Raw genomic sequence first — 22,226 nt, 5'->3', positions numbered from 1 at the left:
ACAATGGAAGATAGCGTAAAAAGGGGGTGATAAAAATGGCGAAAGTGTACAAAAAACCACACACTGTGACGATCGAAAGAAACACAAGTACGGCTGGAGCATAAAAGTATGATGGGCGGTGTAGCACATAACAATCACAGACAGCAACACCATGTAGAAGCCAGCACACCATTAAAATCACAGCTCTTGACGTAACTGGAGAACAGCACCAAACACAACACTGATGTAGTGCACTGACGAAGACGAACGAGCTGGGAGGATCTGCCAGGGGTACAAAGACGAGGGAGAAGGGAAGGAAAGGGAGATGGGTGGTGCTAGGGGGGGTGGAGAGAGGGAGAGACAGGCGGGGAGCGTGCTGAAGGGGCCCAGCAGGGAATGACGGGGGAGGGAAACAGCAGAGGACGAGGTGCAGAGACTTGGGGGTAGGCAGGAGGAAAAGCCACTCTGCACTCTGGGGCAAGGAAGGGTGAGGAAAAGGGAGAGCCCTGAAGAGGGGGGGGGGGGAACAAGGCCAGGCTAAAATTAGTAGGAAGTTTAGATGTCACAGCAAAGTTCAACATCTGGGAAAGGGAGGTGCTGAAAATTGCCCTGATGAAGGAGATGGAGGGTGTGGAGGTGGAGAGAGGGAGGGATACAGCCATAAAGGAGTGGCAACAGCTAGGGGTGGAGATAAAGGAGGACACCAGGGTGGGGGGGGCGATCAAGCCTGTGGGGATTGTAATGGATGTGGAAATGTTGGTGGAAAAGGAGGAGGTGGAGGAAGGGGATAAGGTCATACAGGTATCATGTGGGTGACAGGTGGCGGATATGGAAAGCAAGTTGGAGCACATGGCGTTCCTGGGTTTGGAGGGCCTTATAAAAGCGAGGCACAGGGGGAGGGGGGTTGAGGAGATTGAGGTAGCGCTGGGAGTCGTCAAAACATGTATCATCGGTTGTATAAACCAATTTTGTCAAAAGTAAGTGTGATAACATTTGTGTAATGGGATATTTGTATCATCGATTATACAAACCAATTTTGTCAAATATAAATGTAATAACATTTGTGTCATAGGCTAATTTACTGACAATTAGCACGACTTCTTCACTTGATATGGTTGTGGAATAAAAAAAGATGACCGAGTCACAGGTTTGTAACTTTAAGTCAGTGGCTGTGTGGACACAGTGTAACAAAGTTTAAAGCCTGTGATTTGGTCATCCATTTTGTTCCATAACTTTATGAAGTGTAGACGTCCTACTAACTGACTGTAAATTAGCCGAATACCCAAATGTTCTCACTTTTAATTTTATCAAAATTAGTTTATATAACTGAAGATACATATTCTGATGTCCTCTGTTATGCCAATCTCCTCTGGATATCCGCCCCCCCCCCTCAAATTCTATATGTCCCTCCAGAGTCTCGAGCGCCAACCACTCCGCCTCGCCTTCCGTATACGCCTCCTGTCTGCCATGCAGATCCTCTATGACCAGATTCCTTTCCCCCATTTGCTCATTTTCCTCAAACGTACCTACATCTCCCAATAACTTGATCCCCTTCATCCCAAGGTTGCCCCTCTCCTCTCCAACCCTGACCCTCTGCTGCGCCTTCACCGTTGTGTCCCCCCTACCCTCCACCTCTACTCCCTTCATCTATTCCCCAAGGTGGCTTTTGTCTCCTCTCCCGTATGAAGCCCTCTCTCCCTCCATTTGTCATTTATCTCTCCTATTAGCTCTGATCCTCATATCCCCCTCCCACTCTCTGTCCTTTTCCCAGGCTCCCTCTCCACATCCCTTCCAGCCTGCTTTTTCCCCACCTACCTTCTCTCTTACTCCCGTCTCTCCACTGAGCCCCTTTGCTTTCCCCTCCACTGCCTTCCCCACTTCTTCTCGTGTCTACCCTGCCCCCCTTTTTCTATGTCCTTTCCGTCCATCAGCTGCCCCCTTTTTTCCTTTCTTCTGCTCCTCCCTTTTCCCCTCTCATCGGTCTGGGTCCTTCCTCTGCCCGCATCTGCCTCCGTGTCGCCTCTACATTGCTGTTTTAAGCGAATTTTCAGTGTTGTGCATCCCCCGTCAGTGTTGCGACCAGCCACCATACTCTCGCTAGGTGTGTTTTTAACTGTTGTGAACAGATACCAGACGGTCGCCGTGTTTTTTTTAAATTGAGTCTGTCTACTTACTATGTGTTTTAATCAACATCACTCACCTCTTGTTTTTCTATTTTCTTCGCAACTTTTTCGTCTGCTTTCCTTGTTATATCTTCTAATTCTGTTTTTTAACTTTACTGTAGGCTGCAGAGCGGCGTATTGTGCTGCTGCCAGCCCGCCCCCCTCTGGGAGGTAATCGAAATCTAATAAAGGAAAAAAATAATGCTGAAGATGACTTGTACTTATGTCTAATGACTATTCAATGCTTCCAACACTTGATAATGGCCGAAGGCCTAAATATAGGGAATGGAGTAAAACCTGTTGTACAGTAAAATGACCATTAGACTCATATCTTTCAAAAAGTTTTATATGACTGTAGCTTCACACAAAAGTAATGCCATTACTAATTACCACTGTAACCATGTTGATTATTCATAAATCTACGATGACCGTTAAATCGGTTGTTCTTATTATTACAATCGTGGAACCGTCCTCGCGACTGATATTATCCATTGTTGCTACTCTTTACAGCAACTCGGTTCACTACTCTGGTTTCTGTTTTCTCTTTGGACTTATCCAAATAATGTAACTGATCAGGAAACTCTATTAATGCTTGGAACTGATCTTAACTTTCACCATCTAACTGTTCTCTTCCTTTATCCGGGTGTTTTCAAATTAAAATCTCTATCAGGTTCATCCATTCTGGTCCCACGATATCCTACAAAGTTACAATAACCACCCGAACTATTGTTATAAAGTTGCGGTCCAAACAATTCTGATCTTAGCTTATGTTGTGTATTGCCTGAAAAATATTTATCTTTAATTGCTTGCGTGAAACGTACTACAGTATGAAACCTATGCAAATTAAGCATAGCCAATTAAGACTCATCTTACTCTAGGTGACTAACGATAAATTTTATACTTCTTTATGTACCCCATGAGGATAGTAAAGCACCCTGGAGCGATTTTAGAAAGATTACAGGATGCACCAAAACTCTTGGTTTAAATTTAGGGATGTGACTACTTCCATTCTAAAGACCTAACCGTATCTGCTCTGTTATATCGCTACGATTAGATTTTCACCCTAGGCCTCAACATGTGAGCTCACCGACTCGTGAATGGCCTCATCATTAATATTTCGACAAGGTAACATCAAGTTCCTTGGCTACTCGCAGAGGAAACTGTAAATTGGGTTTGCTTCCCGTTTGTCTCACAGATTGAACTAGGTGTTCCCCACGTAACTCTCATCTGATAATGGATATCCTAAATATCTAATTTTTCCCTTCAGTCCACGTTTGCGTTTTCTGTAATTTAAAATCTATGGAATTTTTTAATGTTTCTAAATTGTCTATAATTTCTTTCTGTATTAGCTTGTGACCTTCGATCACTTGTTTGAAAAAATGTTCGACTGATCGTGTTCCTTTTTGAACTTACTCAGGTCATTATGAAAAGGTGATAGGTCTTGATACCTTTGCGTTAACTCTGATACCTCATTAGTTAAAAATATCTGCCTATCAAGGAACTCCTTTACTGCTTTATTAAATCTTCCTCTGTCCTTCGTTGCTTCTTCTTCCCTCCTTTTAACTTCTTCTCCCTCCCTTTCCGCCTTATCTGTATTAGCTTTAGCTTCACCTTGTCCTTGCTCTAATAAATTCGCAAAATATGCTTTCATATTCTTGTCCATTTCGTACAGTTGACCATAACTCCGAAAATCTAAATAGATATCCGTAATGTACGCTCAAAGTACAAACCAGTCATTATATCTACTACACACTGCCGTAACTCTACAACACACTCAGGTAAATAATTCAATAAAATATTAGGTACTTTTATGTTATATTCAGCAGCCTCCTCCGGCAATGGTGATACAGCTGAAGCTTCGTCTCAGTGCTCGTGTGATCTCGTCCTCAGTGATGCCTCGGCTGAACAGTTGGCTCAGTTGAAGTGGAGGCCTCGCCTCGGAAGTGGTGTGGGCTCGACAGAAGATGTGGACACAGCTGGTGGTCGGCAATGTCTCTGAACTCCTTCAGTCGACTCAGCATCCCGCCCACAGCAACAACTCTGCAGTGGTAGCTCCTGCACCAATCTTAAAAAATACTTCAGTACACGTGTCTCGTACTGAGGAACAGCGTGTTTTAATGTATGTCAAATTTGAGACAGTACTATAGTGACATGTGCAATGTTAAGACAAGAATAATTCTGCTGAACAATGATTAAGATGTAACACAACGCCAGAACTGCCTCTCTCGTACCTTTAGCTTTCCTAAAACCAAACTGATCGCTATCTAAAACATCTTCCACTTCCTTTTCCATTCTTCTGTGTATTATTTTTGTCAAAACTTGTACCTACGTGCTGTTAAGTAGATTGTGCGATAACTCTCGCTCTTGTCAGCTCTTGCAGTCTTCGTAAAAGTCAGATGGTATATTGCCAACCCAGTATAGTACATACCAACTTGAATGTTCGCACGTCGCACACTGATTTTAGAAATCCAAATGGAACGTAATATATTCCTTCCGCTTTACTTGATTCCTTCTCCTTTACTTGATTTTAAGTATTTCAAAGCGCTTATAAATTCTGACTTTTATACAAGATCTCCGATCTCTTCTATCTCGACTCCAGTTTCCTCTTCTATTCCATCAGACAAACCTTCTCCCTCATAGAAGCCTCCAATGCACTCTCTCCACCTATCCACTCTTTCCCCGTTGCAGTCTTAAAGTGAACACCCTTGCATTCAATTTCACCGAATGTTGTTTTGGCTTTTCTATATGCTGAGTCAGTCCCTCCGACAATCATTTATTTTTCGATTTCTTCTCATTTCTCATGTAGCCATTTCGTTTTAACTTCCCTGGATTTCCAATTAATTTCATTCTTAAATGACTTCTATTTCTGTGTTCCTGAACTTCCTTAATATTTTTGTTCTTCTTTCTTTCGTCGATCGGCTGAGGTATTTCGTCTTTTGCCGGTAGTTTCTTCGCAGTTGCCTTCCTTGTACCTACGATTTTCTTTCCAACATTTGTGACTGCCCTTTTTAGAGATGTCTGTTCCTCTCTCGAACTGAACTGCCTACAGAGTTATTTATTAACGCAGTATCTATAGTCTCAAAGAGCGTCAAGCCTATCTCTTCCTTCCTTAGTGCGTCAGTATCCCATTTCTTTGCACACTGATTCTTCCAGTCTTCCCTTAAGCTTCAGCCCATTCTTCATCTCTACTAATTTGTAATCAGAGTCTACAGCTACCCCTGGGTACGCCTTAAAATCCAGTATGTGATTTCGGAATCTCTGCCAGAACATGACGTAGGCTAATCTTCCCATACCGCCCATCCTTATCAATGTTGCCTCTTTCCCTTGTGATTATTGAACAGAGTATTCGCTACTGCTAACTGAAATTTGTTGCAGAACACAGTAAGTCTTTCTCCCCTCTCATTCCTAGCACCAATTCCATATCGTCCCGTAACTCTTTCATCTACTCCTGCCCCTACAACTGCATTTCAGTTCCTTATAATTAACAGATTTTCATATCCCTATCCGTACTGATTTCCACTTTCAATACCCTCATAAATTTACTCTATCTCTTCAACTTCCTCTTGCGACAGTGACATGAATACCTGAACTATCGTTGTGGATTCTGATGAGAACGACTCTACCACTGTTCATGGTAGCTCACTCTCTGACCTGCCTTCCTATTTATAACGACTCCTACTCCCGTTATACCATTTTCTGCCGTTGTTGAAATTACCCTATACTCACTTGACTAGATATCATTGTTTTCTTTCGGCCCCTACTATACCTAGGTTGAGCCTTTGCATTCCGCTTTTCGCATTCTCTAGCTTCACTACCACGTTCAAACTTCATTCACTTTTTCAATTACAGGTCACTGTCTGACTTAAACAGTTAAAAAGTCCGCATAGTGCTGTTACAAAAGGTTAACTGAAACCAGTTGTCGATAACGAAATGTGAAATACCGACTGCGATGTATGTCGTAAATACAGGTGGAGCGCAAGTAATGCAGGTGTATGAATAATAATAATTATTATTATTTGAGACATACGTTTTCTGACTGGTTTGTAGCGGTCCGCTACGAGGTCCTCTCCTATACTAACCTCTTCATCTCAGAGTAGCACTTGTACTCAAGGTTTTCTATTATTTGCTGGATATATTACAATCTCTGACTTCCTGTGCAGTTTTTACCCATTACAGCTCCCTCTTGTACGATGGAAGTTTTTCGCTGGTATCTTAGCATGTGCCCCTTCTTCTTGTTAATGTTCGACGCACGTTCATTCCTTCGCCGATTCTTCGAAGAACCTCTTCATTCCTTACGTTATGAGCACATCTAATCTTCAACATTCTTCTGTAGCACCATATGACATCACACACATCCATGCCCGAGGCTGGATTCGAACCTGCGACAGTAGCTGTCGCTCGGTTCCAGAGTGTAGAGCCTAGAACCGCACGGCCACTCCGGCCGGCTAATTCAGTATCCATACTGACACATATGAGAACGGACCATATTGCAAAGGTATTCCATTAAGCTACCACCTGTAGGAAATGAATACTGAGTTAGCACTAAGCATGTATAAATACTCTCGTAGCGAAGTAGAGGGCCAGTACATTGGCCTGCAGGGTACCATGTTCTCACCCCAATACACTTCTTTCTGTCACATCCAGAAATTGGAACACGGTACACTCACTGGTCAATGTTAATGTGAAACTATTGTCGTTTTCCGTGTGTGTCTTTTCAGGGATGAATCCGGCTATGTCCTCGTTTTACGGATGACAGTGCGAGACTGCAACGAACTACGTAGGTGACGGAGCTTCTGGAACTAGAGGAGATTCGGTGACTGGACTGGCATCTTCATCACGTGTGGGTTGCGTAAGGAGATGTATTGCAACATGTTCACATGGAAAAACGACCATCCATCAGTTGTCAATAGCCCTTGTGGAGGAATGGAATAGCCTACCACAAGAACACCTTACTAAGCCTAGGGGCAACATGGGAGCACATTTCCGAGCATGCAGTGTCGTCTTTGATGATCACACACTCAGTCAAGAACCACGTCCCACCTTTTGTAATATCCAATAAACCATCAGAAATTGCGATGACTTCAGTGTAGTTACTTTCTTTGAATGGAAGTGTAATTTTTGCTGGTCTCGTTCTGTTTTAATTACCTTCTGTACTACATTATAGCAGTTCTTCATATGTACCAGGTGTAGAAGTATGAAACAGGAATTTGGTTGCAATAATTACACGTCTGTTGTTTAAAACTGATAAACAATGTTTTATTCAAAATAATCTTCATTGCTGTTTATACATTTCTCCCACCTCTCCGGCAGGCTATGAAAGCCAAGCGAAAAAAAAGAGTTTTTCTTCTGAAGCGAACGAGTCAGCGAGCCATTTTCATGCATTGTCATACGAAGTGAAGTGTTTTTCAGCGACAGCGTGTCCCAGTGATGCATATAGATAATAATCGGACGGAGCCAAGTCTGGGGAATAATCCGCATTCCCTAGTGTTTCCCAACTGAACACCTCGATCCCTTCCCTGAGCCGTTTTGCTGGTGTGATGGGGCGTTATCATGGAGCAATATGACTTTGTGTTGCCCTTTTCCACATTCCGGTCGTTTTTCGCGTTACACTCGATTTAAATCGATCATTTTGCTGTTAGTAGCGACCAGTGTTAACGGTTTCACCAGGTTTTAGCAGCTCATAATAACTGCCACCTTTCTGATCACATCAAACGCAGAGCACTGTCTTTTTTGCAAAACGATTTGATCTTGCAGTGGACGTCGATGGTTTGCCTGGATTCACCCATGATTTACGACGCTTAGAATTCTCAAAATATATCCATTTTTCACCACCTGCTACCATTCGATGGAGGAACGACTGCCTTTTGTATCTGGCGAGCAGAATTTCACAAGTGTTCTTTCGGTTTGCTTTCTGTCTTTCTTTGAGCTCATGCAGAAGCCATTTTCCCTCTTTCTGCACCATTCGCATAGCTTTCAACTGAAGAGAAAAGGCTTTCTGTGTCACATTCAGTTGTTCTGCGTGTTCCTGTTGAGTTTGAGTATCATCTTCATCCAATAAGGCTTGCAATTCGTTGTCTTCGAACCTTTTCAGTGGTTTCCTGCGCTCGCCGTTTCTCACGTCAAAATTACCACATTTGAATTTTTTTAACCTCTCGTAACACGGTATTTTCCCAATATCATATTCTCCGAAAGCTTCGACAAGCATTCGATACGATTCTGCAGCAGTTTTCTTCAGATTATAACAGGAAATCAATGCTGTCGGCGAATCGTGGTTCGTAGGCACAAAACTCGACTTGTTTAAGGGCCTTGAAACAGATACCGATCTATGGAACTTGGGATACTGTGTGTTTAAATTCGTTGTCAGACATTACAGGAAACAGACGGCGCTGCAGACGCAATCTCACGGGACCTACACTGACGGTTAGCACCGTCTATAGAGAAATTCCGGTTTCATACTTCTACACCTGGTAATGTCTAATGTCCAAGTTTCATTGAGCTGTGTTGCTTGCCTGTGTTAAATACGTCCACATACTTATCCAGGTACACTCACTGGTGTGTGCTGTCCTCGAGTTTGCGTTCACTCCTCACTTTACGTAGGGTGTGTTTGTACTCTGACTAACATACTGTTGTGAGACATAACGTATATAACTATCTCCTACAACAGCCATAAGATTAACGATATCGTGGAGAGCCAAAAATTGAAATGGTGTCATCAATTCAACCCTGCACTCGTACATAAGTACAGTGTTACAACCAGACGTGCATGTAAGTTACTGGCCACAAAACATGTAAACGTGCAATATACACTGTTGCGCCCACGTATCAACAACGCTGTGTATCAACCAGTCTAGTTGTAATACAATACTTATGTTCATTGATGATCTGATAATGGACGAACTGTCCAAAACTAGTCATCAATAAATTAACAAAATTTCCTATGCAACTTAAGACGGTTCCTCTAACAGTTATCATAATAACATAAATGTTACAGCCCTGTATCAACCCCAGCATACTGGACGTACAAAACCCACCTATTTATTTTTCATTTCTATGTATTCATCACTCGACATAGTCACCCTGGCGACAAACACATTTCGCCCATCAAGAGACCAGTTTACTGATACACTATTGCCCATTGAAATTGCTACACCACGAAGATGACGTGCTACAGACGCGAAATTTAACGAACAAGATGGAGATGCTGTGATATGCAAATGATTAGCTTTTTAGAGCATTTACACAAGGTTGGCGCCGGTGGCGACACCTACAGCGTGCTGACATGAGAAATGTTTCAAACCGATTTCTCATTCACAAACAGCAGTTGACCGGCGTTGCCTGGTGAAAGGTTGTTGTGATATCTCGTGTAAGGAGGATTAATGCGTGCCATCACGTTTCCGACTTTGATAAAGGTCGGATTGTAGCCTATCGCGATTGAGGTTTATCGTATCGTGACATTGCTGCTAGCGTTGGTCGAGATCCAATGACTGTTAGCAGAACATGGAATCGGTGGGTTCAGGATGGTAATACGGAACGCCCTGCTGGATCCCAACGGCCTCGTATCACTAGCAGTCGAGATGACAGGCATCTTATCCGCATGGCTGTAACGGATCGTGCAGCCACGTCTCGATCCCTGAATCAACAGATGGGGACGTTTGCAATACAACAACCATCTGCACGAACAGTTCGACGACGTTTTTGCAGCAACATGGACTATCAGCTCGGTGACCATGGCTGCGGTTACCCTTGACGCTGCACCACAGACACGAGCGCCTACGATGGTGTACTCAACGAAGAACCTGGGTGTACGAATGGCAAAACGTTATTTTTTCGGATGAGTCCAGGTTCTGTTTACAGCATCCGTGTTTGGCGACATCGCGGTGAACGCACATTGGAAGCGTGTATTCGTCATCGCCATACTGGCGTATCACCCGGCTTGGTGGTATAGGTTACCATTGGTTATACGTCTCGGTCACCTCTTGTTCGCATTGACGGCACCTTGAACAGTGGACGTTACATTTGAGGTTTGTTACGACCCGTGGCTCTACCCTTCATTCGATCCCTGCGAAACCCTACATTTCAGCGGAATAATGCACGAGCGCATGGTGTAGGTCCTGTACGGGCCTTTCTGAATACAGAAGATGTTCGATTGCTGTCCTGGCCAGCAAATTCTCCAGATCTCTCACCAATTAAAAACGTCTGGTCAATGGTGGCCGAGCAAATGGCTCGTCACAATACGGCAGTCACTGCTCTTGGTTAACTGTGGTATCGTGTTGAAGCTGCATAGGCAACTGTACCTGTACGCGCCATCCAAGCTCTGTTTGACTCAATGCCCAGGCGTATCAAGACCGTTATTAAGGCCAGAGGTGGTTGTTCTGGGTACTGATTTCTCAGGATCTGTGCACCCAATTTGCGTGAAAATGTAATCAAATGTCAGTTCTAGTAAAATATATTTGTCCAATGAATACCCGTTTATCATCTGCATTTCTCCTTGTTGTAGCAATTTTAATGGCCAGTAGTGTACATACCCAGCTGAACTGTGACATAGTTAACTTTAAACTGGCTGCATATCGTTGAGGTACTCCCCTGTCCAGCGAGATCCACGTTTCTGTCCCCTATGGAAGGAGGAACAAGACTTCTGCTCGGGTGACTACAGGGTTATAAACACAAAATCAAATAGGGGTAATGCAGAAGTAGGTTTAATAATGAATAGGAAAATAGGAATGCGGGTAAGCTACTATAAACAGCATAGTGACCGCATTATTGTGGCCAAGATAGATACGAAGCCCACACCTACTACAGTAGTACAAGTTTATATGCCAACTAGCTCTGCAGATGACGAAGAAATTGAAGAAATGTATGATGAAATAAAAGAAATTATTCAGATAGCGAAGGGTGACGAAAATTTAATAGTCATAGGTGACTGGAATTCGTTAGTAGGAAAAGGGAGAGAAAGAAACGTAGTAGGCGAATATGGATTGGGGCTAAGAAATGAAAGAGGAAGCCACCTGGTAGAATTTTGTACACAGCACAACTTAATCATAGCTAACACTTGGTTTAAGAATCATGAAAGAAGGTTGTATACATGGAAGAACCCTGGAGATACTAAAAGGTATCAGATAGATTATATAATGGTAAGATGGAAATTTAGGAACCAGGTTTTAAATTGTAAGACATTTCCAGGGGCAGATGTGGACTCTGACCACAGTCTATTGGTTATGACTTGTAGATTAAAACTGAAGAAACTACAAAAAGGTGGGAATTTAAGGAGATGGGACCTGGATAAACTGAAAGAACCAGAGGTTGTACAGAGTTTCAGGGAGAGCATAAGGGAAGAATTGACAGGAATGGGGGAAAGAAATACAGAAGAAGAAGAATGAGTAGCTCTGAGGGATGAAGTAGTGAAGGTAGCAGAGGATGAAGTAGGAGGAGGAGGAGGAGATTATTGTTTAACGTCCCGTCGACAACGAGGTTATTAGAGACGGAGCGCAAGCTCGGGTGAGGGAAGGATGGGGAAGGAAATCGGCAGTGCCCTTTCAAAGGAACCATCCCGGCATTTGCCTGAAGCGGTTTAGGGAAATCACGGAAAACCTAAATCAGGATGGCCGGAGACGGGATTGAACCGTTGTCCTCCCGAATGCGACTCCAGTGTGCTAACCACTGCGCCACCTCGCTCGGTGATGAAGTAGGTAAAAAGACGAGGGCTAGTAGAAATCCTTGGGTAACAGAAGAAATATTGAATTTAATTGGTGAAAGGAGAAAATATAAAAATGCAGTTAATGAAGCAGGCAAAAAGGAATACAAACGTCTCAAAAATGAGATCGACGGGAAGTGCAAAATGGCTAAGCAGTGATGGCTAAAGGACAAATGTAAGGATGTAGAGGCTTATCTCACGAGGGGTAAGATAGATACTGCTTACAGGAAAATTAAAGAGACCTTTGGAGATAAGAGAACCACTTGTAGGAACATCAAGAGCTCAGATGGAAACTCAGTTCTAAGCAAAGAAGGGAAAGCAGAAAGGTGGAAGGTGTATATAGAGGGTCTATACGGGGACTATGTACTTGAGGACGATATTATGGAAATGGAAGAGGATGTAGATGAAGATGAAATGGGAGATACGATACTGCGTGAAGAGTTTGACAGAGCACTGAAGGACCTGAGTCGAAACAAGGCCGCGGGAGTAGACAACATTCCATTGGAACTACTGACGGCCTTGGGAGAGCCAGTCCTGACAAAACTGTACCATCTGGTGAGCAAGATGTATGAAACAGGCGAAATACCCTCAGACATCAAGAAGAATATAATAATTCCAATCCCAAAGAAAGCAGGTGTTGACAGATGTGAAAATTACCGAACAATTAGTTTCATAAGCCACAGCTGCAAAATATTAACACGAATTCTTTACAGACGAATGGAAAAACTAGTAGAAGCCGACCTTGGGGAAGATCAGTTTGGATTCCGTAGAAATACTGGAACACGTGAGGCAATACTGACCCTATGACTTATCTTAGAAGAAAGATTAAGGAAAGGTAAACCTACGTTTCTAGCATTTGTAGACTTAGAGAATGCTTTTGACAATGTTGACTGGAATGCTCTCTTTCAAATTTTGAAGGTGGCAGGAGCAAAATACAGGGAGCGAAAGGCTGTTTACAGTTCGTACAGAAACCAGATGGCAGTTATAAGAGTCGAGGGACATGAAAGGGAAGCAGTGGTTGGGAAGGGAGTGAGACAGGGTTGTAGCCTCTCCCCGATGTTATTCAATCTTTATATTGAGCAGGCTGTAAAGGAAACAAAAGAAAAGTTCGAAAATGGAGAAGAAATAAAAACTTTGTGGTTCGCCGATCACACTGTAATTCTGTCAGAGACAGCAAAGGACTTGGAAGAGCGGTTGAACGGAGTGGACAGTGTTTTGAAAGGAGTGTATAAGATGAACATCAACAAAACAAAACGAGGATAATGGAATGTAGTTGGATTAAGTCAGGTGATGCTGAGAGAATTAGATTAGGAAATGACACATTTAAAGTAGTAAAGGAGATTTGCTATTTGGGGAGCAAAATAACTGATGATGGTCGAAGTAGAGAGGATATAAAATGTAGACTGGCAATGGCAAGGAAAGCGTTTCTGAACAAGAGAAATTTGTTAATATCGAGTATAGTTTTAAGTGTCAGGAAGTCATTTCTGAAAGTATTTGTATGGAGTGTAGCCATGTATGGAAGTGAAACATGGACGATAACTAGTTTGGACAAGAAGAGAATAGAAGCTTTCGAAATGTGGTGCTACAGAAGAATGCTGAAGATAAGGAGGGTAGATCGCGTAACTAATGAGGAGGTATTGTATAAAATTGGGGAGAAGAGTAGTTTGTGGCACAACTTGACAAGAAGAAGGGACCGGTTGGTAGGACATGTTCTGAGGCATCAAGGGATCACGAATTTAGCATTGGAGGGCAGCGTGGAGGGTAAACATCGTAAAGGAAGACCAAGAGATGAATACACTAAGCAGATTCAGAAGGATGTAGGTTGCTGTAAGTACTGGGAGATGGAGCGGCTTGCACACGATAGGGTAGCATGGAGAGCTGCATCAAACCAGTCTCAGGACTGAAGACCACAACAACAACAACATGAAAACTGCGTGTTACAAGCTCGGATGTCAGACCTGTACCATTTCCAACATACGAGATCTTTAGGTCAGATGTCTGTGCCAGCTTGCGTCAGGAGAGGGCGCATCGGTTGTATGATACCTTACCCAGCCGATTCAATGCATGCATCCAGGTCACACGGAGTGCCGCGTCGTACTGATAAGTGGACTCATATTACCAGCTTCTTTGCAAATTTTACTTGATTTTGTAATCACTGTAATAACATCACAAGCCTTTTCACCCAGTGACGTTCGCCTCTTCCTTCCATTCACATTTTCTGTGACGATGTAGGTGACGTTGTGAGTGGATATAACCGATGCTTCGAAAAGAATCACCCGTCTTCACAAGGCTTTACCATTTACAGGGTGACAATTATTGAACCATATGAAATAAAATCGTCGTAACTACTAACAGTTAGCGCTAGGACGTTCAAACTGCACAGTTGGCCGCGGGGCATGATGAGAATTAATATGTGCATATGGTTTGGCTTAGATCGAAGACCACTTTCATTTCGACGGGTTTAACAATAACCAAAATTGGCGGATTTGGGGGGCTGAGAAAACGCATTTCGCGATAGGGACGTCCCTTTATCTTCAACGGCTGTCTATGTGATGTGCAATGTCCAGTTACGGAATAATCGGTCCGATGTTCCCTGACTACTGAAAGATAAGTAAATGTTTTGAAACATTATTCCATCCACTTGATCTAATGTGACCCTAACTTCGACAATATGTGGTTCTTGCAAGACAAAACTCGACCCCATCGAACCAGGAGAATGTCTGATGTCCTGGAGGCGCACTTTGGGGACCGCCTTCTCGTCAATAACAAAAATTGGCCATTGGCATGGTCCTACATTGACCTCCATCTTCTCCGGTTCTGAACACATGTTACGCCTTTTTGTGGAGCTATATTAAAGATAAGCTGTACAGCAATAACCCCAAAACCGTTGCTGAGCTGGAAACGGTCATTCAGGAGGACATGGACAGCATCGATATTCCGACACTTCCTCGATTCATGCAGAATTTCGCTGTTCGTCAGCGCTACATCAACGCCAATGGCGGCAGGCATATCGAACATGTCACAACCTAAATCGGAATATCTGTAGTGACGTTTACATCTTGAATAAAGTGTGTGCACGCCGTAGTTTGTAAGTAATTTATATTTTTTCATATTTTCATTTAGTTCAATAACTGTTACCCTGTACATCAAGGATGTCAAACTGAAAATCTGCATGGGCCAAACAAACGAATGTTTAGTTTATGTGGACCGCAAAAAGGAGGACTTCAAATTCAGTTTTTATACAAACGTAAAATTATTTTGAAAAACATAGTACAAAGCACAAGAACAACGAAAATACATAAGTTTCTCTTTCCTGCTACTATCTTCCCTGTTTCAGGAGAAAACTTATCCGCAGTAATTACTTCCAAAACTGAGTCATGTAATATTTGAAATTTTGCATCTGAGAAGAGTTTTGTTTTCCGTCGTAATGGAAAACCGCTGCCCACATCAGTAAGCACTTCCAAACACGGAAACAATTTTATATGCAAATTGTTTCGTATTTCCAAATCTGTCATGTAAGTATTTATAAAATGCAAGTATTGGTCTTTAAATCAGAATCCCACTGGATGAGGACGAGGGGCAGGAATGGGACAGGAAAGGACACCAGGTGCACTCAGTGTGTATGCTTGGGGGCCTTATTGGACATCCTGAAGAGGCTATTCCAGCAGCCATTGAGCGAACAGGTTGCAACCAATTGCAGATTGTGGCGCACATTGGAGCAACTGATGCCTGTCGTCTGGGCTCTGAAGTCATTCTTGGATCATTCCAGGGTCCGGCAGAGAAGGTTGAGAAGACCAGCCTTTTGTGTGGAGTTCCAACGAAGCTCACAATTTGTAGCATTGTCCCAAAAATTAATCATGGCACTTTGGTTCTGAGTCGAGTGGAAGGTCTCAACCAGAGACATCGGAAGTTCTGTGATAAGCTTGGCTGCTACTTCCTACACTTCAGAACTGTAGTGTCCCCCTATAGGTCAAGTGTGCACTACGCATCAGAAACTGCTACTCAGGTAGCTGACTGTGCATTAGAGGCATACAAGGTTCTTTTAGATCAGGCGACTCTCCATCCACTCCAGATAACGATATCTGTGGGAAACCCAGAATTGCCAGTGTAAGATCGAAAGAAATGTCTCACACAGGTGAAGTACTAAAATCACAGTAGTAAAATGCCAAAGCGTTCGCAACAAAGTGCCACCGTATAAAGCGCTGAAGAAGAGTATTAAAGCTCACATAATATTAGGCACAGAAAGCTGATGGAAGCCTCAAATTGACAGGAGTGAGATTTTTGGAGAAAATTTAAGTGTGTATCTAAAGGATAGGCAAATGTACAATGGAGGCGGTGTATATGTCGCAGTAGAGACTGTTTGGGCAAGACTCAGTATCAGGGGTGGGCATAAAATGATAACTGGATCTTTCTATCGCCCGCCAGGCTCACCTACTAATGTAACCGAAAACTCTAGGGAAGACCTCAGTTCACTTGCACGGAAGCTCCCCAAACATACTCTGATCTTCGCTGGGGACTTTAATCATCCAACAAGTAATTGGGAAAATTACAATTTTGTTAGAAATGTGCATGATAAGACATCTTGTGCAACTTTACTAAATGTCTTCTCTGAAAACTATCTTGAACATATAGTTAGGAACCCTACTCACGATGGTAATATATTGGATCTAATGGCAGCAAACAGACATGACCTCTTTGAGGATGTCCACAAAAAATGGTTCAAATGGCTCTGAGCACTATGTGACTTAACTTCTGAGGTCATCAGTCGCCTAGAACTTAGAACTAATTAAACCTAACTAACCTAAGGACATCACACACATCCATGCCCGAGGCAGGATTCGAACCGGCGACCGCAGCGGTCGCTCGGTTCCAGGCTGTAGCGCCTAGCACCGCACGGCCACTCCGGCCAGCCGGGTGTCCACATCGAGAATGTTATCAGTTGTCATGACGCCGTTGTGCCAACATTGATTACCAAAGGACAAAGAACAGCTAAAACCATTAGAAAGATATATATGTTCAGTAAACTAGATAAAAAAAATCAGTAGTGTCGTATCTCAATGAGGATCTTGAAACGTTCAGCACAGGTCAGGAACAAGCAAAGCAAATCTGGCTCAGTTTTAACAGAATAGTTGAACACGCACTGGATCCTATGTACGCAGCAGAACAGTTCATAATGGTAGAGAACATCCACGGTATACAGTCACTGTAAAGAAACAGAGATTGCTGCATGACAGGTGAAAAATAGAGCATAGGGCTATAGATAGAGAGATGCTGAATGAAACGTGTTTGGCTGTCAGGAGCGCAGTGTGTGATGCCTTTAATGTGTAAAGTGGCAGAATATTGTCAATTGACATCTCACAAAATCCAAAGACACACTGGTCGTATGCAATGGCTGTTAGTGGCACCAAAGATAGTGTCCAGTCCCTAGTGAATGAGACAGGAACTGAAATTAAGGGTAGCAAAAGAAAATCTGAAACGCTTAACTCAGTTTTCAAGTGTTCCTTTACAAAGGAAAACCTTGGAGAGTTGCCCCAATTTAATCCTCACACTACTCAAAAGATGAATGAAATAAGTGTTACTATCAGTGGTGTTGATAAATACATGAAGTCTGTAAAATTCAACAAAACTCCAGGCCCTGATGGAATCTCAGTCAGATTCTATACTGAATTTGCGGCTAAGTTAGCAATAGGAAATCCCTCGACCAAAAAACCCTACCCAGTTCTTTTAGAAAGGTACAAGTCACACCCATCTACAAGAACATAAACTTAAAAGACACTAAATTATTGCTTTAACTGATAACAGTTTCTCGAAAGCGAGAAATTAATACCTCTTTCACGCACCAAACAGATCGACTAGCACAAGGCGAAAGTCTGTCGAAGTAGATATGTTACGAGGTGGGACAAGGAGGAAGTGAATCTTAGCTGCTAAAGGATATAGGAGGGTGAGAGAGATGCTTATTTTTCTCGTCCTACAATGCAATCAACTCAGGAACTACGCACCATCAGCGACAGTGGTAGAACTGGTACAGGGCTGTGACAATGTTTCGTGAGTGTGTCTTTTAGGGACGCTCGTGTTCAAAAGCGTTCAGATTTGTAGTAATGATTATTATCTCGATGAGTCAGAAAGTACTCAATCGCTAATTTCTCTATTAAATAACATTGGACACCGGTTCGCCAAGCAGCAACAATACTAACTGTTTGAATGCTGCTATTGACATCAGTGGTAAACATTAAGACGGCATAGTCGTGAAGGCTACGGCCTTGTGCCGAAATCTGTCGAGCACACTTTGGGGGCAAAGTGACACAGCTATTGACAAAGATTACGGTCAAGACCGATGTATTTGTATTCTTTGTGCTTATATGCTCAGCAATGCATTCTCAGTTTCAAAGCAAACACTGTTGCTGCATGGTCCCGACTGCAGCGCATTATGAAAGCAGTAGTCTGCAAAACACCTGAGCTGAATCTCCTTTTAGACTTTCTGAGTTTGCTGTGCGACAGTCTATCACAAAGATATTTGCTGCTAGTCGGGTTTGGTGCGTCTGGATGTAAGGAGACACAGTATTGGCGGGTTAGGCCGCACGAATAATATTCAAGGGCAGCATGGTGCCTGTGGGCGACGAATTTGATATCCTTGTTCTACATGAATGAAAACAGAAACTTGGAGTGAATTCTAACGTGCACAAAGGGCTACAAGGGTTTTACATTCTAATAAATCAGTCTTACATGCAGGAAGGTACAACAGTGGAATACTTTTTATAATTAGCTTTAGGATCCAAGATCTAAGCTGCCTTTCTCAAATGTTTGATATGAACTTGAAGCAATGGTGATCTAGCCTGATACGAGTTGTGGACATCTGTGGACTATGCACAAGACGGTTAAACGAAGTCTATGTCTTGAACAAGCACGGGATGCACTATTGCTTTTCGTTCACATAAATAACCCTTGTCTTGAAACTGCAGGTGCCATCATCGAATGCTTTGTATCTTAGGTGGAGAAGATCAATGCTCTTGAAGAAAATCATACCACTGAGTTGTAAATCTGTTGCACATGTCTAAATGGAGAACACAGAGCATCTATTGTGGCTGTGTTCTGTTGTTCGGTAAACATTGTTTGTTGGGCAAGTAAGAGAGTTTTCTTTACCAGTAGGACGCCTACCGGCAACCACGTGAAGCGGCTGTTTAGAACAGCCTCCAAACTAGACCTTTAGTCTATATGTATAAAATAAAATCGTGAAATTACGAAAAGTCGACTTCCGGCGCGAAGGGCTGTGGTGACTATTTTGTCAGCTCGTAGCGGCTGACCAACAGGTCGAGGAATGCCAGTGAGGTATTGCCGAGCCCCAGCTGCGGCTTTTTTTCCGAGACAGGGGTGTATGTGCCTGGATCATGGCTGGAGACGATACAATGGTAGGTAAGTTGGTAGAAATAACTGGTAAACATTATTTTTTTCAACAACATTACGTTACGGGCCATACAAATATGATACATGATACAGAAGAAAAACTGCGACGATAAGTCTGAACACTACCTTCAAACAACGCTTCTAGGATAAGCATTATGAAATTTCTGCTGTGCCCAGATCTTGTCTGGTGCATCGAACAGCGTGGCACTAATGCAGAAACGATATCGTAGGGAGAGAGGTGCCGTGGTAGTGGTGTATTCAAAACGCAGGGTCTCTTTTCCAGGAGGCTGACGGAATGGAAAATGCTAACCAGACCCCTTGAAGGATTAAGCTGAGTTATACTATAGGTTCTCCAAGACCTGACTGAACAGGCATAGCTGAACGAATTAATTTATCACTATTCCACTGCAACACGCGGCTGCTGCAGCCTGTTGTCTCTTCCATAGTGAGGATGTTGCACTTGGGGAATTACTGGCCAGCAGCACTTCTGATAAATATCGCACCAAATCAGGCTGTGACTTTAAGACATATTCAGTTGTACTCAGATGCTCGTCAATATTCTCTGTACGTGGCCGATCGAGGATAGCAATCACCAGCGACAACAATATATGCGGACTTCGTGGTGGAGACTACTGGAGAACCAGATGAAATATCCGATCACCTACCAGGGACTTCGTTGCAGTACTTCATATATCTATAGTTCCCATTCAGCCACTAATTTATTGATAGTGACCCTAACCCATCGCATTAGTAGTGTTACACTTAAATGAAGATATTTATGTAATTTAATTTTTGTTATATAATAGTTTGGATTTATTAAAATGTATGGGTGAATTTTACACGTTCATCTACGTTGGAAAGACGGCGACAAGTTATCAATAACGTCCCTAGATGCGCTAGTTCAAATGGTTCAGATGGCTCTGAGCACTATGGGACTGAAAATCTGAGGTAATCAGTCCCCTAGAACTTAGAACTGCTTAAACCTAAGTAATCTAAGGACATCAAACACATCCATGCCCGAGACAGGATTCGAACCTGCGACCGTAGAGGTCACGCGGTTCCGGACTGAAGCGCCTAGAGCCGCTCGGCCACAACGGCCGGCGCTGCGCTAGTAATTGTGCACATAAGTTCAAGTTGATAGCATTAGCCGGTAATTATCTAATAAAATCCTGCAGGATGGCGGCTGGAAAGAAGCGTCCATTGTCCAATTCAAAGTGGCCTATTCATTAAAAGCTGTCACGCGATGCTCTTGCGAAATTCCCTATATAAAATAAAAAAAAAATTAAAAAAAAATACTTCGGGCACAGTGTGCAAACTAAATGTTTCTTTCTACGTCCCCATCTCTGCTAGTTGAATGGAGACCCTTGCTGGTACCTTGGTCACGAGAAAGTTAGCAACATACAGATTTAGGCAGTCTCACACTTTTTCTGAAACCGCGCCAATAAATCTCAGGTCACAACTTGCCTCATTGTCACCTGCTGCTTTCGCCTTGTCTGGACGAAATCGTGGCAGATACGTATCGTCCTCTATAGGACACAGGAGATGGAGCGTTGGACTGACAGTCTCAGTATAAGGCGACGATCTCTGACTGTTATATCGGCAAGATTAGCAAGTTTTGGCTTACAGAAAAAGTCAAGTATTCATCAGCGCATTACGCCATGTGCAACAGAATATTAATTCTTTTTACTTACGTTGTTCTTTGAAAGAAGAAAACGATGTTTACTATCCACAACTGTGCGAAATACTCCGATTTTAATTCTCCGACTGCACATTTCTTGGCATCACCTGTATTGGGTACAGATCAACTATCAAATTGTGACATACGAAAATCTGTGCTGGACAGGAATACGAACCCGGATTTCCTGCTAATCATGAGCGGTAACCTTAACACTTCAGCTATTCGAGCTCGCTCCACAGATTTAATGGCATTGATCTTCATATGTCACTCATTGGTGTATGATCTCCAACTAATACAGCAGGTGACAAAGAATTCGCATCTGCGAATTATTTTCGAAATATTTGGTACAACTGTGGAACATCAGCTGTATGTGCTCTTTCATACTTGGTAAGTATTACAAACCTAGACTCATGACGCTGGTAACATTGGACTCGATTACCGGTTGTGTAATTCTCCCTGTTGAGGGCATCGATATAATATTAGAAAATTGGGTGAGGAATTTAGTGGACTCAAATATAAGCTTATAGAAAGTGTGACGTATGGAAGTTTGGGTCGTTCTAGGAAGCGTGCATGTTTAGACGAAATGGTTAAGGCGAACTCTCACGATAAGTGGGAAATCCTGGTGAATTCTGGTTCGGCGAAGATTTCGATGTGTCACTATTTGGTTGTTGATCTTTACCAAATCCAGCTAATGCCAAGGAATTCGCAGTTAAGGACTTAGTTTAGAAACAGAATATTAAGATTCGTCATCCACACCGCTATCTTATTCATACTCCACAGCTGCCGGTTCTCGCAAAACGCCGGCTTCCGCTCCTTTCTCTCGACCAGTTGAACAGAGAGAGGTAAGAACTTATGTCAGGTGTTCGGTTCCCTACAATTCCGGTCCTCGCAAAGCACTCTTTCTCTTTCCAACGATTTCTTTATTCTTGGGCCCATAATATTAATCTAAAATTTCACTGAAGTGCGTCCATCAAGTTAGTACAAGCTGCTGTCAGAAATCATGAATAGTGTGCTAGTTACCTTACTTGCGGAAGGGACAGACCCTATGCTGGATGTCTAATAAAGTTTTCTGTAGAAGGTTCGCAAGGATCAGTGAGACAATGTCTGTTTTGCACAGTGGACAGTGCTAACATTTTGTGACTGATCTACTTTCTGTGTAATAATATTCGTTGTTAAACAATATAACTATGTTGTTTCTCTATATGTCTATCTCCTTGTTATGTTTGTCGAACCGACTATCCTGATGTTCCCACATTTCCTGCTGTGTAAACTGGAGCAAAGCCCTACGCCTACAAGTAGATTTTACCGTCTTCCG

The sequence above is a fragment of the Schistocerca serialis genome, chromosome 8, assembly GCF_023864345.2.
Source record: "Schistocerca serialis cubense isolate TAMUIC-IGC-003099 chromosome 8, iqSchSeri2.2, whole genome shotgun sequence".
Lineage (NCBI taxonomy): Eukaryota > Metazoa > Arthropoda > Insecta > Orthoptera > Acrididae > Schistocerca > Schistocerca serialis.
This window is presented reverse-complemented; position numbering follows the sequence as displayed.